The 16,706-nt window shown below is 40.8% G+C and overlaps 1 protein-coding gene across 1 annotated transcript in view; it reads left to right on the top strand.

The window, feature by feature from the left end:
• The window catches only part of LOC128574149 (rho GTPase-activating protein 20-like), a 55,617-nt gene extending 50,741 nt beyond the window's left edge, over positions 1 to 4,876 (top strand). Inside the window, exon 16 of the mRNA XM_053574825.1 lies at positions 167 to 4,876. The gene's annotated coding sequence lies outside the window, so the exon portion shown is untranslated. The remainder of the gene's footprint in view (positions 1 to 166) is intronic.
• The last annotated feature ends 11,830 nt before the right edge of the window (positions 4,877 to 16,706 follow it).

Genomic DNA, 16,706 nt, shown 5'->3' on the forward strand with positions numbered 1-16,706 from the left:
CATTTTAACACCTGTGGTAATATTGTAATAGTTTCTTTATTGGCAGTAGGAATTGAAATACATTACCTGAAAAGACAATAAAACTAAGCATTATAGTTAATTTCTAAGGAAATATGGGTTTATTCGTGCTAAGTACGAGTGTTAATCCTGTTTGATTTTTTGACAGATACATCTAGCTTTCCAGAGAGCAATGCTTCCTCATGTGAGAGCTTGAAGAAAAAAAGCGACTGTGCTGCTGGCCCACAGTGTGATGAATCAAAGAAAATGGTCCAATTGAATTGAAGCATTGACTCGCTTATAATGTCTCTGGACTCTGGCCTTGATGCCCTTGAATTCTAAATGAGCTTCAGAGCCTCCTGTATGACTTTTAGTTCAGGTGGACCAGCCTCCTAAAGACAAGCTGATGGATGTAACAATGTGCAGAGATATTCCACCACAGAATCCTGCCAAGATTCTGTCTGGCACTTGTCCACAGCTGCAGCATGTTAAAAAAAAAAAATAATAGAAAATGCTATAAGCTGTCCTGTATAAGCTCCACCTGATCTACAAGGCTATTTCTATCACATTAACAGCTGTGGCTCACCTGTAGCCCTAGCTACTTGGGAGCTGATTTCCCAGCAGAAACTTTGTAGGCCAGATGAAGAGTTCCTATCTGGAATGGACTTCAAGAAATTTCTGACAATGTAGCATTCTTTAACCTGCAAACTACAGTTCATATTTGATGGAGGAATCAAATCTTCTCCTGACATGCAAACAAAAAGTGAAGCTGAATAGCTCCTATCTTGAGAAAATGCATCTAATTTTCATGAAGAAATCAAGACTGAGCATAAAAAGTTGGAAAAGTTTGAAACTAAGCATGAAAGTGCACAAAGTCAGGCCATTCAACACAATGAGGAGGAGGAAGAGGATGATGAGGAAGAGGAGGACGAGGAAGAGGAGGAAGAAGAGGAGAGAAGGAGGAGTCCAAACCAAGAGTGAGAATGATATTGCTAATGTTTTTAATCTCAGATTGATTATTCAGTATGAATTACTAAAAAATTAATAAATGGTTCACCAAGTTGATTATTGGGGAGGATTAAAAAGTTTAGATAAAAGAATGCAACGAAAAAGGTCTGAATTTTTAGCCAAAAAGTCATGGCTCTTCCATCATGAAAAAGCACCAGTTCACACAGCACTGTCTGTGAGGGAGTTAAGAGCAAGCAACATCATTTTCACTCTTGGTTTGGACTCCTCCTTCTCCTTCTCCTCTTCCTCTTCCTCCTCTTCCTCCTCTTCCTCTTCACCCTCCTCTTCCTCCTCCTCCTCTTCCTTCTCCTCCTCCTCTTCTTCCTCCTCTTCCTTCTCCTCCTCTCCCTCTTCCTATTTCTCCTCTTCCTTTTCCTCTTCCTCTGCCTCTTACTCTTCCTCATATTCCTCCTCTTTCTCTTCTTCCTCCACTTCCTTCTCCTTCACTGGGTAATAGTTTGGACAACAATATTATTTTATACTATTGAAAATCCTAAGAACCTGGAAGTTGTAGTTCTCATTGCAGATACCAGTGACTTTAAAGCAGCAAAAGTAAAATTAGACAAAAATACATATTATAATTGTTCTGAAAACCATGTTTGCAAACAATCCAGGTTTGGGGTTGTTTTATTACTGCTTAAAAAAAATGAAATACCAATACAAGTCTGAAACTAAGCATCAAAGTGCACAACGGAAGTCAGGCAATCCTCCACAAGAAGAGGAGGATGCAGAGGAGAAGAAGGAGGATGACCAAAAGGAGGAGGAGGAGATGAAATGAGCAGGAAAGACTGGAAGAAAGAAGAGCAGGTGTGGAATTGGAGGAGGTAGATTAGGAGGAGGAAAAAAAGAAAGAAGAGAAGGAAGAAGAGGAGGAAGAGGAGGAGTAGGAGGAGGAAAAGGAGGAGAAGGAGGCGGAAAAAGATACGGAGGAGGAAGAGGAGGAAGAGAAGAAGGAAGAGGAAGATGTAGAGAAGGAGGAGGAGGAAGAGGAGGAGGAGAAAGAGGAGGAGGAGGCGGCAGAGGAGGAGGAGGATGAAGAAGAGGAGGATAAAGAAGAGGAGGAAGAAGAGGAGGAGGAAGAGGAGAAGGAGAAGGAGGAGTCCAAACCAAGAGTGAAAATGATGTTGCTTGCTCTTAACTCCCTCACAGACAGTGCTGTGTGAACTGGTGCTTTTTCATGATGGAAGAGCCATGACTTTTTGGCTAAAAATTCAGACCTTTTTCATTGCATTCTTTTATCTAAACTTTTTAATCCTCCCCAATAATCAACTTGGTGAACCATTTATTAATTTTTTAGTAATTCATACTGAATAATCAATCTGAGATTAAAAACATTAGCAATATCATTTTCACTCTTGGTTTGTTCTCCTCCTTCTCCTCCTCTTCCTTCTCCTCCTCCTCTTCTTCCTCCTCTTCCTTCTCCTCCTCTCCCTCTTCCTATTCCTCCTCTTCCTTTTCCTCTTCCTCCACCTCTTGCTCTTCCTCATCTTCCTCCTTTTTCTCTTCTTCCTCCTCTTCCTGCTCATTCACTGGGTAAAAGTTTGGAAAACAATATTATTTTATACTATTGAAAATCCTAAGAACCTGGAAGTTGTAGTTCTCATGGCAGATACCAATGACTTTAAAGCAGCAAAAGAAAAATTAGACAAAAATACATATGATAATTGTTCTGAAAAATACGTTTGCAAACAATCCAGGATTGGGGTTGTTTTATCACTGCTGAAAAATAAAATGAAATACCAATACAAGCCTGAAAATAAGCATCGAAGTGCACAATGGAAGTCAGGCAATTCTCCACAAGAAGAGGAGGATGCAGAGGAGAACAAGGAGGATGACCATAAGGAGGAGGAGGAGCTGAAATGAGCAGAAAAGAGTGGAAGAAAGAAGAGCAGGAGTGGAATTGGAGGAGGTAGATTAGGAGGAGGAAGAAGAGAAAGAAGAGAAGGAACAAGAGGAGGAGGAAGAGGAGGAGAAGGAAGAGGAGGAGGAGAAAGAGGAGAGGACGAAGAGGAGGTGGAGGAAAAAGATGAGGAGGAGGAAGAAGAGGAGGAGGAAGAGTAGGATGAAGAGGAAGAGGAGGAAGAGGAGGACGAGGAAGAGGAGGAGGAAGAGGAGAAAGAGAAGGAGGAGTCCAAACCAAGAGTGAAAATGATGTTGCTAAAGTTTTTGATCTCAGAGTAATTATTCAGTATGAATTTGTTAAAAAAATAAACAAATGGTTTACCAAGTTGAGTTTGGGAAGTATTAAAAAGGCTAGATAAAAAAATTCAACAGAAAAGGTCTGAATTTGTAGCCAAAAAGTCATAGCTCTTCCATGATGACAAGGCACCAGATCACATAGCACTGTCTGTGAGGGAGTTAATAGTGAGCAACATCATTTTCACTCTTGGTTTGGCCTCCACCTCCTCCTCCTCCACCTCCTCCTCCTCCTCCTCCTGCTCCTCCTGCTCCTCCTCCTCTTCCTCTTCTTCCCCTCTTCCTCCTGATCTTCATCATCCTCCCTACTTGTCTCATCTGTCCATTATGACATTCCTTTCTGTGAAGGTAATGAAAACTTTGAAAGGAAAACATTTTGATGATATTCAGGACATCAACAGTAATATGAGATTAACTCTAATGGCCATTCCAGCAAAAGATACTAGACATCACCAAAGGACTAATAACCAGAATATATAGGCAAGTCAAGAAAATCAATAACATTAAATAATTTTATTAACTGAGCAAGAGAGAAGAATAGAAACTTGTCTCACTAAAACAGATTAATGGAAAAACTAATTGTGAATACATGCTCTTTGTCATTAATTATCAGAGAAATAGAAGTCAAAACCATTAAGATTTCAGATTACACCTGTCCGCAGTGAGAATACCCCAATCGTAAGGTCTCAAAGCAGCAGATGCTGGCATGGGTGCAGAAAGAAAGCAATACTCATGCACTCGAGATGGAACTGCAACTACTATGGCCCATATGGAAAGTAGTATGAAGAGGCCTAAAAGAGCTAAGTATGGGCCTACTATTTTATATGAATCCCATTACTAGAAATTTTCCCAAGATAATAAAGGCACATTTTATTAAGATACCAGCCTTTGAATTTTTATAGCAGCACAATACACAATCATGAAGATGTGGAAATAACCCAAGTGACCTTCAACACATGGAGTCATAAATTCTGGAATATTTATATGTATCATGGAATGCTATTCTACACTAACAAAAGGTGGATATTTTGTATCTTTTGCAACACATGGATGTAATTGGAAGCCAGTCTCCTCAGTGAAGAGTCACAAGAATCAACAACAAACATCACATGGACTTAGTCCTAAAGTGGCACCATTAGATTAATACATGCTCCTATGAGAGAAAAACTCGATGGGATTCAAGGAAGAAGTCTGGTAAATTCTCACTCAACATGTGCATTGCACCCCTGTTTGAAGGACACATTTGCAACTCAGACTTTAACCTTACTTATGCGAACCATGTAACTTAATTAACTGTGCTCCCATATTAATCTGAACTTAAAAAAAACATAGTTAATCAGAAAATTAAGAGTACGACTATGTCTGTTGATGAATAAAACAATGTGAAATGTTCAGTGTAAGTGAGTGGCCATCTCTACACCATTTCTCAATCACAAGCCTTCCCAACTTCATTCTAGGAAGCAGTCCATTCATGCAGCCACAGGACAGAAAATCCTGATTCAAGAACTTTGGGTAACTTCAAAGACGTCACGAATAAAAGATGCGATGGAAAAGAAAATGGTTGCTCTTGATATCCTACTTCTCAGGATTAGTAGCATCTGTCTTGCCTACTTATTAAATGTGTTAGTTTGTGTTTAAAACACAAATATGCTCAAAGAGAATATATCCAAAATAAAAGTGGTCTAACTTCAGAAGACTTTGAATGTCTTTAAACATTGATCTTTCTACAGAAGACTTTAGAAAACATTTCTTTCTTCAGTTAAGTAATTGGTAGTTTCTGAAATAGAAACTTTTTACTACTAGTGTTTTGATAAGGATCTGACTTTTGCTCTTGAAAAAGTAGGTTATCACTTTTTCAAACACAGCCCATTGAGTCTTCAGGAAAAAGCATGGTAATGTGACTTTGGGGTTAAGATTCTTGTGTCTTGAATCTCTTGGGTTTCAAGTTTGTACTGTCTCAAAGCTATGAGGACTCTCTTGGTGGTGACTCAATTTATTTTTCAGGGCACCCTACACACAGCCTGGAGATGAGGTTCTTTGTTTTGCTTTTGGTCTGCATTTGTTCTTTTTGAGGATGCTTCTCATCCTACCAGCTATTATCTCCTCACTCAGCTTCACCCTACACCACATCCTTCTTCTTGTGCTGCTCATTTCATTTTGACATGTTTTTCCTTTCTGTAGGATTGGAAGGTGACACACTGTTTTTTATCCAGGCTGAGTGTCAAAGCTCTTTTTCCACCATTTCCTGGATTGTATTGAGTGTTTTCTATACCCATAGATGGGCTACAACTGCTTTGTTCCCACATGATACTCTCTACACTACATCATTATCAAGAACCACAGAATGAGCACCATATTAGACAAGGGAGGTCATATTTAGTTTCATTCAGGGCATCTTTCTCACCACTGTCACCTTCCCATTGCCCATCTGTGGCCTCATTGAAGTGGAATACCTTGTGTGAAATCCCAGTATCTGGAAACTGGCTTGTGAAGATACCCCAGCCTTAAAGATGGCAGAGTTCATCAATGTGGACCTCATGTCACCAGGCTGTTTTCTTCTCATTCTCCTTTAGAGACCCATCATCCACTTGCTCCATCTTGCAAATATTCTCTACTATGGGCTAATGCTGTGTTTTCTTCACTCACACTTCCCACTTCACTGACATTCTACTCCTCTATGTGTAAGTGGTCTTCACTTACGTGAGGTCAACCCTAAAGCCCTTGCTGGATACAACTACTCACATTATGAATAATGTCATATGTCCCATGTTGAATTCCTTAGTATATAGCCTCAATCATAAGAATTTGAGGATGGTATAATGGAGGATGGTATGACATTCACTGGGCTTCACTCCTGTGCAGTAGTAGAGTTAAGTAGCTCACACTTTTTCACATGTTTTGGAGGTTAGAAGCATTTTTATTCGCACAAGTAGTTTTGATTTGAGAAGACAGCAGTTATTAATATTTCCATTTGACTATGTGAAGACTAAGACTTGAAGAGTTAAAGTAACTTGTGCAAGTACACTTTAGGAGTGTATGGCAGAAAGGAAACTCTAGGGCTGTTTTTCTGACTGCAGACCCTGTGCTCTCTTGAGTATTTGTTACTGCTCAAGATGGAGCTATGGAACTCTTCTCTGAAGATGGAGCTATGGATCTCTTCTCAGTAGGAAAACAACCAAAAACTTCTGTGTCTCAATCTTTATTTTCTTCATCCTCATCCATCCTCTGTTCTGCCCAGCCCACCCTGGCACTTCATCTTGGCTGCACTACTACATCTCCAAATGCCTTCATTGGAAAAACATTCATCTTATTGTTCTTAGAGGTGTTCAAATAGTGGGAGGAATGCATCTTCATGGTTCCAGATGGCATCCTTTTACTTCCATTCCATGAAGTCGTATAAACATACAGACCTTTCTGGCTAAGAAAGGAGGCAGATCTCTTGAAGGCAAAGCAGAATTACCAGTGTGCTGTATCACTGCCAATCCCTGGCCATTGAGTTTAGATCTGAAAGAGGCCCTGGCTCTGAACAGGCACCATGCGAATCAGAAGAGAAGGTAAGTTAAGGAATCCATGGAGTTGTGATGGTGCTGTTATCACATGTTTTAGAACCAGGATTTGGCTCTGTCTCGCTTAACACAACATGGAGGATGTACTGGGTCCAAGCTATAATTGTTTTGTGTTCTTGGCTTTCTTTGTTCACTGAAACAGTGACACCAAGACACACCTGAAAGTGACTTTTTTTCCTTACTAGGTTCCTTTGTTAATATGGGGATAGATATGATTAGATTAATATGGGGATAGATATGATTAGGTTCTGTAGTTGATTTTTACAGGGTTAAAATTTGAATTGTAAGTGTGTATACCTAAGAAGTATGCAATATACCCATGCAGTGTACCTGTTGCATGGAAATTTACATATGCCCTATCCCCGTCTCACTGACTTGAGTTTCAATGACTTTTTCCTCTAATGTGTGCATTTAGGTGCTTATTTACTAGTCCAAATTTAGCGCTTATTAAATGCGGTTTTAGTTTTTGCATTGTTGTGATACTTACGAGAATGGACTCCAATTTTATCTAGCTTTTTACAAAAGATACGAAACCCCATTTTGTTCCCCACAGTTATTGGCCAAGGCTGGGTTTGAACCCACCACCTCTGGCATATGGGGCCAGCGCCCTACCCCTTTGAGCCACAGACACTGCACACAAACCCTATATATATATATATATATATATTTTTTTTTTTTTGCTGTTTTTCGGAGGGGCTGGGCTTGAACTCGCCACCTCTGGCATATTTGGCTGGAGCCCTACTCCTTTGTGCTACAGGTGCCGCCCTAAACCCTATAATTTTTGAAGCAGAGTTGTATTCTGTGGTTTACACAGACCATAATCTATTAATACATTCACGTGTTGGAGGTCATTTCCATTGTTTCCACATCTTTGTAATTGCAGATTGTGCTGCTATAAACATTGAATTGTAAATATCTTTATGATAAAATGTCTTTTTGTTTCTTTTGTGTAAATACCAAAGTGGAATGACAGAATCTAATGGTAGGACTACTTTTTGTGCTTGGAGGAATCTCCATACTACTTTCCCAAGATATTGTAAGTAGTTTTCACTCTCACCAGCAGTCCCTGAGTGTTCCTTTCTCTCGACATCTGTGCACCATTTGATGTCTTGGAAATTTATGACATCATCCATTCTTAGTGGGCATAGTGATGTCTCCATATTGTATTTATTTGCATTTCCTTGATAATTAGGAACAATGAGCATTTTTCAGGTGCTTATAGTCCAGTAGACTATTCCCATAAAGGTTGTGTTCATGTCCCTTGCACAGTTTCTAAAGAAGTTGTTCAATCTTTTCTTATTGATTTGCTTGGGTTCTTATAAGTTCTGGTTATTGTTTCTTTGTTGAATGTGTACCGTGCACATGTCTTTTCCCATACTATAGGTTGTCTCTTTGCTATGTTATATCATTTAGGTCTGCAGAAACTTTTTCACTTGATCCAATCTCATTTGTTTAATTTTGTTTTTGCTGTGATTTCCAGAATTGTATTCTTTACAAAGCATTTTCTAAACTGAAAAGATTAAAGCTTTTCCCACACTTTAATCTGGTGTCTTTATAGTTGTGTGTCTTATGTTTAAATCTTTTATCTATTGTGAACGGTAAGAGGCGCAGCTTCTGTTTCAGCTTTTTTACATGTGACTAACCAGCATTCCCAGCACCATTTATTTAATAGGAATTCACTTCCACAATCTATGGTTTTGTGTGTTTCATCAAAGATACAATGGAAATATAAGGCTGGTTTCATGTCTAGACTCTCTGTTCTATTCCATAGATCTATGACTTTAATGTTACAACAGTATCTTGCTGTTTCATCATTATAGACTTGTTGTATAATCTAATGTCTGGTAAAGTGGAGTCTCCAGATTTGTTCTTCTTTGGGAGAATTGCATTGGCCATTTCATATATATATATTTTTTTTTGCTTGTTTGTTTGTTTTCCTAATTCCAAAAGAAACATAAAACTATTTTTTCAAGATCTAGAAAATACGATGTTCATATTATAATAGGGATTTCATTGACTCTTTAGATTACTTCAGGTAGTATCTGCATTTGAACAGCATCAGTTCTTTCCTCTGTTCACATCATCTGCAATTTTTTTCTCAGTGTTTAATAGTTCTATGTGGAGAGATTCTTCCTATCCTTTGTGAAATATATTTTAAGGTCCTTTATTTATTTATTTTTGATGCTATTGCGAAGCAAATTGTGTCCTTGATTTTATTCTCAGTTTGAGTATTGTTAGCATATATGATGGCACCCATTTGAGTACATTGTTTTTTATATCCTGGGATATTGTATCTATCTTGAAATCCCATTAGACACTTGGCTGGATCTTTGTAATTTTCTAGGTACAGATCATATCATCAGCTTTTGGCAAAGAGTGAGAATTTCTCCACGTCCATACCCAATTATAGATACATTTGCTTTTTTTTTAAGAACAGGAATTTGATTTATCACATCAATAAACAAATCCTAAAATCACAATACGGAATGTTCAGATTTTTTTTCCTTTTTTTTATTTATTAAATCATAGCTTGCACATTAATGCCATCATGGGGCACCATACACTGGTTATACAGACCATTTAACACATTTTCATCACACTGGTTAACATAGCCTTCCTGGCATTTTCTTAAGTTATTGTGTTAAGAGATTTATATTGTACATTTACTAAGTTGTGGTATATGTACACCATGGAGTATTACGCAGCCTTAAAGAAAGATGGAGACTTTACCTCCTTCGTGTTTACATGGATGGAGCTGGAACATATTCTTCTTAGTAAAGTATCTCAAGAATGGAAGAAAAAGTATCCAATGTACTCAGCTCTACTATAAAACTAATTTATGGCTTTCATATGAAAGCTATAACCCAGTTATAACCTGAGAATATGGGAAAGAGGGAGAGGGAGTGGAGGGAGGTGGAGGTTGGGCAGAGGGCGGATGATTGGTGGGATTACACCTGCGGTGCATCTTATATTTGATTTTTTTTATCTGATTATTCTGTGTTGGACTTCCAGAACCATGTAGAATTGTAGAGGTAATAAAGGACATACTCATCAGATTTTGATCAGAAAAACTGAAAAATTTTCAGTTTTTCTCAACTCAAAATCTTGTTGGGTGTGGATTTGTCATAGAACACCTCTATCAATTTAAGGAATGTCACATTTATGATAATTTCATTGAGTTTATTATTTAAGAAGGTGCTGACATTTGGCTGATGCTTTTTCTGTATCCATGGACTGGATCCTATAGTCTTTGTTATTACTTCTTTTTAATGTACTATAAAAGTGGTAAGTTACACACCTCTGGGAAGAAATCCACTTGTCATCAACTTTTTATTTTATTTATTTATTTTTTGTGGTACAGCAGGATTTTGTGTGTTGAGTTTTACAGAGTACTTTTGCATCTATAACCATTAAAAATGTTGGGAGTTATGAGTTATTTCTCTGACCTTTCCTGGATTTGGTAACAGTGTGATATTAGCTTCATAAAAGGACATGGGGGGGGGTTCTTTCTCTCTCAATTTTGTGGAATAGATTGTGCAATATTGGTACCACTTCTTTGAAGGTTTAGTAGATTTCTGATATGAAGCTATATGGTTAAAGCCTTTGTTGTTGCCACCTTTCTTTACTTTTGTTTACATTTCAGTAATTGATCCATTGGTCTATTTAGGAGATCTATTTCTTCCTGATTGGGTCTAGAGAACTACTGTGCTTCCAGAAATTTGTCCATTTCCTCCAGAATTCTCACATTTCTGGGCATAGAGATTTTTGTAGGATTTAGTCAACAAGTGCTATATATTCATGATATCTGTTATTTCCCCTTTTTAATTTCTGGTTGACTTTATTAGACATCATACTTCTTTATTTAAGATTAATCAGGGACAAGGGTAATCAATTTTGTTTCTTTCCAGAGTAACGTCTTTTAGCTTTGTTAATTTTTTATTTTTTATTTTTTTGCCTTGATTTCATTTAGTTCTATGATCTCCTTTTGGTTCCTTCTTCTGCTGTTTAGTAATAGAATGCTCTTCCTTTTGCATTTACTTGGGATAGAAGCCATTGTGTTGTTGATTTGTGTTCTTTCTGATTTCTGGATGTAGCTGTTTATGGCAATGAATTTCCCTTTCCTGACCACTTTTGCTGTATCCCAAATGTTTTGTGGCTTGTGGCCTCATTATCACTGTTTTTGTGGAATACATGTGTTTTAATCTTTATCTTTTTCTTGGGCCAGCTATTGGTTAGTATTCATGACTATGCGAGGAAATGAATGATTTTGTTCCACCTCCATTCTTCATTAATTTCACTAAGGTCTGTAAGTTCCACTTTATCATTTGTGTAATTCAATGAGGCCAGTTTACAACCTAGGATATGATCAATCTTGGAGAATCATGCATGAGTTGCTAAGGATGTGTCTTCAGTGGTATTCAGGTGAAGTGTTATGTAATTGTCTATTAAACCCATTTGTTCTAGGGACGGGTTTCAGTTCAATGTTTCCCTGTTTAATTTCTGCTTGGATCTCTCCAGTTTTGTCAGTGGGGTGTTGAAATCTCGAGCAATTGTGTCTTGCTTTTTGTCATTTTCTTTAGATCCAGCAGATTTGGCCTTTTAAATCAGGCAGTGCCTTAGTAGAGTGTATTATTATTTAGCACTGACATGTCTTCTTGATAAACTGTTGCATTCCTCAGTATGTGATGACCCTTCATTTATTCATATTTGTTACTTCAAGTCAATAGTATCTGTGATGACAAGTGGTATTCTCACATTCTTTTATTTTCCATGTGGAGAAATGTTTGCTTTCCAATCCTGACGCTGCATCCTGTTGTGTCCTTGGGGTTAGTTCAGTTTCTTGAAGAGTGCATATTCATGTTTTCTCTTTCTTTTCTTTTCTTTTTCTTTCTTTCTTTCTTTTTTTTTTTTTTAATCCTGTCTTCCAGCCTGTGTTTCTTTGGTGGGGAGTGCAAGCCATTCAGACTTAATTAGAGAATAGATAAGTAGGGTGCATTTCTGTTTGTCATAATGTATGAGACTCTGAAATGTCACTCGGGGAATTGTAGTTGCTAGGATTTCTAGGGAGTTTGACATTGTCGTGGGTTTCTTGTATTTTCCTGTACTTAAGACAGGACTTAGTCTTTTCTGCAGGGCAGGCAGGGGTAACATGTCCTTAAAGGTAGCATGGCAGGAATAGATTTGATTTCTCCACTGAATATGAAACAGTCTTGTAGGATAGAAAGTCTTAGTCTGGTGGTTGTGGTGTTTGAGCAGATTCAAGAGAGGAGCCTGGTCTTTTCTGCCTTGAAGTTTTCCACTAAATATTTAGCTGTTAATCTGATAATTTACTCTTGTAGGTAAGATGATGCTTATGTCTGTCATCTTTTGAAACTTTTTATTTCATGCTGACTTTTGCCAGGTAAACTTCAGTTAGTCTAGGAGATGTCCTATTTGAATTATTCATACTGGAGTTCAATAGTCATCTACTAAGTGTATGGCTATTTCTGTGGTAATGGTTGGGTAATTTCCAGCTGTAATATCTTTAGATAGACCCTCCGTGCTCTTAGGACTCTCTTCTTTACCTTCAGGGACACCTAATATTCATATGTCTGGATGCTTTGCATAGTTATATCTCTCTAAGAGATTGCTTGCATTTGTTTTTTTCTTTAGAGCATTGTTAAATAACTGTGTTAGCTAAAGAGCCTTATCTTTAAGCTCTGAGGTTTTTTTCTTCTCCACTGTTCTATTTTTGAAATGCTCCCCACTGTGTTTTCCATATTCCTTAATGTCTCTTCCTGTACTTCCCGCTCTGTCATAACCTTCCTAATTTTGTCTGGATCCTCTGTGACATGTCTTCAACTTTGCTAATTTTTTCAGTTTTCTTTTTTGTTTTTCTTTCTTTTCCTATTATTTTTGTACTTTGTTAAGCAGGTTTTCAATTTTCTCTTCAATTCCATTCATTTCATTTCCCATCCATAGTCTGAATGCCATTTGTGTAACTTCAACTATTTATTTATAGTTGCTGTCTTTTGCATTAGCTTCATTGTGAGCTGTTGATTTTTCATACTTCTTTTTTCTTCAGGTGGGTTCTCTTATTACTCTGTCTCTCTCTCTCATATCGCTTTACATTGCAGTATAATGCTAAGTTGACTTTTCTCTATGATGTACCTGTCAGGGTGGCTGTCTAATCTCAAATCTTGATGTTCTTTTCACTAAAGAATGACCAGAAATAGCAAAGTGTCAGTTCCAGCTTATGACACACTATTATTCTGGATCTTAGGGTGGTTCATAAAAAAAAAAAAAAGTGGCCCCTGTCTCTCAAAGGAGTAGGGTGCCACCTCATTTACCAGAGATGGCAGGTTCCAACCCAACCTCCGCCAAAAATTCAAAAAAAAAGAAAAGCAGAAAATCACAAGTAGGGCTTGTATGATGGAATAACCACAGAGAGGAAGCAAATACAAGGAAGAAGTTTTTACTGTATAATGGATTGTGTCTTTCTCTGCAAGTAGAGCGAGACAGATTACTTCTTTCTGAAGATTCTGTTTCTTTAAGGACTTCCCTGTCCACTACCATAGTTACTACAATGTATGCCTGTATTTTTCACTTATTCTATCTTTTTCTTGTGCCAGAATGTGGTATCAAAACAATACCTATTATGAATTTTACGGGTATGTTTTGTTTTCCTTTCAACACCTCCAGAAAACAAAGCGATGATGCAGTCATCAAACATGAAGACCTATGATATGGATACTGAAAGTGAATCTAAGAAGGTAGCCCATGACATCAGATGAGGAGGATTATGATAATGTGTGTTCAAAGGCATGATCACAGGGGTTGAGACATGTTCTGTACATTTCTTGCTCTCTTTGGAGCCATGCTTTTTTGTTTTAAATAAATGGATTGAAATGAATAAACAGCCAGTGAGAAACACAATTTGTAATTATTCATCTTCCCTCTTCACCTCTAGGGGCTGGCAGCAGCCCTTCTGCCCCACTTTGGCTGCCTCCTGGAGCCCTCTTTCTCCTGGGCTGTGAACCTGCTACATGCTTCTCTCCTTTCTGCCATGGGCATGTTTCCTGCAGCTTTCCCCAAGACCCACCTCAGACTGCCTCCCCAGCCCTACTCCTGCCCAGCCTCTGGCCCCTCTCCTGCAGGCATCTTCCTAGGCTGTACTGGCTGCCTCCTATAGACTTCCTTCCATCTCACCTTGGGCCGATTCATGCAGTTCTCATCTTACACCTGGGCGACCCACTGAAGCCCCTCTTCAAACCATCACAAGAGCTGAAACCTTGCAGCTTTCCTCTGCCCCACAAAGGTCTCTTCCCATGCCTCCTTAAGGTTCCTCCTGCAGATGTACTCAAGTCTCTCCTCTGGCAGGCACCTTCAGCCCTCCCTCCATCCTCCCTGCCACTATTAGCCTCTTAAACCTTTCTCTACTCTGCTCTCAAAACACACAGTACCTCCCTTCTCCCTTTTCAGGCTAGCTCATCCCCTAGAGCCCTCCTTCCTCACTGTCACCTAGAACACACTGAAGTCCTTCTGCAACCCTACCCTGCATCACCACTTGCAGCACTTCTCATTTTCCACCCTAGGCTCCCTCTACCCCACTGGCTGCGTCTTGCAAAAATCCTCCCTCCCTGCCTGCATCCTCTCCCTGCAGCCTCCAGTTGGCTCCTGTTAATCAACCCCTGCAGTGTTCTTCTTCATTTCCCCATGCTTCTCCCATGCAGTTCCCCCTTCTCTCTACCTGCCCTGGATTTCCCCTTACAGCCCTTCTCTCACTGTGTCAGTGTCAGGCTCCCTGAAACTCTCTTACCACTTTCCCATGGACCACCCACTGCAGTTCTCTTCCTCCTACCTGCTGACTACCTCCCTATCCGACTTAGCCATTCCCCTACAGGCCTTACTGCACTTACTGTACCCCTGACCCCCTGATGCTCTCCTTCTGCCCCCTGCTGCCATGCTTCCTCCAGGCCTTGGGCTCACTCTCTTAGCTCTTCTCCCACCCAACTCCAAGCCATCCACTGCTGCTGTCATCCAGCTTCCTAAAGGCTGCCCCCTGCTGTCTTCCTTCAGGGCAGCCCCAGGCCCTTTGTAGCACTCCTTTCTCCCTTCTGGGTATACTCCCTGCAGCTCTCTCCACTCCCCTCAGACCCACACCCTGCAGCTGTCCTCCAGTTCCCTGCTGCCCTACTTCCTACCTGACACTGTCCCTCCTCTTTCAGCCCTCCTCCAGCCCTCACAAGGGATTGCCTACTGTAGCCCTCCTTTCTCCCCTAGGCAGACCAGACAAGAAAAACTTATTTTTCTACTGTGGGGCCATCCCCGGCATCTCTCCACAAAATAGCTCTGTGTAGTCCCCTGAATCCCTCCTGAGTCTTCAGCATGGACCCCACTCCCTGATGCTCTCCTCTCTCCCAGCTCAGGGCAACCCCAGCAACCCTACTCCTTCCTGGCTTCAGGCTGCTCGCTACATTCCTCTATCTGCCCCCACATCAGATTGCTATCTGTAGCCCTTCAGTGTCTCACTCTGCGTTTCCCCCTGTATCCCTCCTCACTCCCCAGCATGGATGACTACCTGCATCTCTTTTTCTTCCCCCTGCAGCCATCTTTCTGCCCCACCAAATCCATGAAGCTATCCTCCAGCCATCTGCTGCCAAACTCTCTCCCCACCATGGATCCTGACCTCAGAGGCTTTCTTCCTTTCCTGTTGCTGTCTTCAGGCTCCAATTTGGGCCACCTCCTGCAGCCTTCCTCCTGCAGCCCTCCTCCTGCCTCCCTCCAGGCTTCCCACTGAAGCCCTCCACCTGTCCCACCATCAGATGCCCCCTGCTGTCCTCCTTCCATCTGCACACAGACCTTCACTTTTTCTGTTCTGGGGCACACCTTTCAGCTCACTCCTCCCTCATTGCCATGCATAGGTCCTTGAATTCTTCATCCCTCCCTGACACTGATGGCTTCTGGCAGGCCTCCTCCTGTACCACCCAGGGCAGTCTTCCTATAGTTGTTCTCTCTTTCTTCAGCAGACATCCCTCTGGTAGTATTCTTTTCACCCTGCTGCAGATCTGTCCTCAGTTCTACTCTCATCCTTCCTCAAGGTACTCTCTGCAGCTTTCAACCTGTGGGTGGCTCCCTGAAGCTCTCCTGCCCCATGTAGCCCTACTAGTTTTTCCCTTATGCTGCCCCATGCATTTATTCTCCTACTCTGGGATGCCCCCTGTAGCCAACCTCCCTTTTAGTTCATGGCCCAACAATCACCTACTGCCTCATCATCCTCCACTCTCCTAGCTTCTTTTAGGAGCCCCCCACACTCCCCACCTCAGGCGCTCTTCTGCAGCTCCCCCAGTCACTGCATGGCCTTTGTTGCACTCCTGCCTTGCCCCAGGCCACCCCAGTCAGCTCTCTTTCTGAATTCTGTTGCCTTTCTTGCTCCCCTGGCTGGGGACTGCTACCTGAACCCCTCTTAAAGGTCTAGGTCCAGTCTCTGGCTGCAGCTTTCCACCAGCCCCAGCAAGGGCTGGTCTCCAAAGCGCTCTTCCTGCTCTCTGCTGCCCTAATTCCTCCCCATTTCAGGCCCTCCACCTACTCCTTTCTCCAGTAGGCAGGTTTGAGGAGGACCACCTCCTCCCTTCCTTCTGTTTTGGCCCATTCACTACAGCACTCTTCCTATTCTGCTGAGGATCTGCCACCTGCAGCCCAGCTCGTTCCCCTCTCATGCCACTTTGCATGACCACCCCCTGCAGGCCTGCTCCCTTCCTGCCATTGGCCTGCCACCTGCAACCCTACAAGCCTGGCCTCTTGATGCCCTAATTTCTCCCCAATTCAGGCTCTTTCCTTCCTACTTGGGCATGGAGCCTATCGCTCTCTTGACTGTCTAATGAAGAGATGTGATAAAGATTAATAGGTTTTAAATGTGAAAATCTTCAAAATGGTGTAAAAATGTATAATATACAAGTA

The sequence above is a fragment of the Nycticebus coucang genome, chromosome 21, assembly GCF_027406575.1.
Source record: "Nycticebus coucang isolate mNycCou1 chromosome 21, mNycCou1.pri, whole genome shotgun sequence".
Classification (NCBI taxonomy): Eukaryota; Metazoa; Chordata; class Mammalia; order Primates; family Lorisidae; genus Nycticebus; species Nycticebus coucang.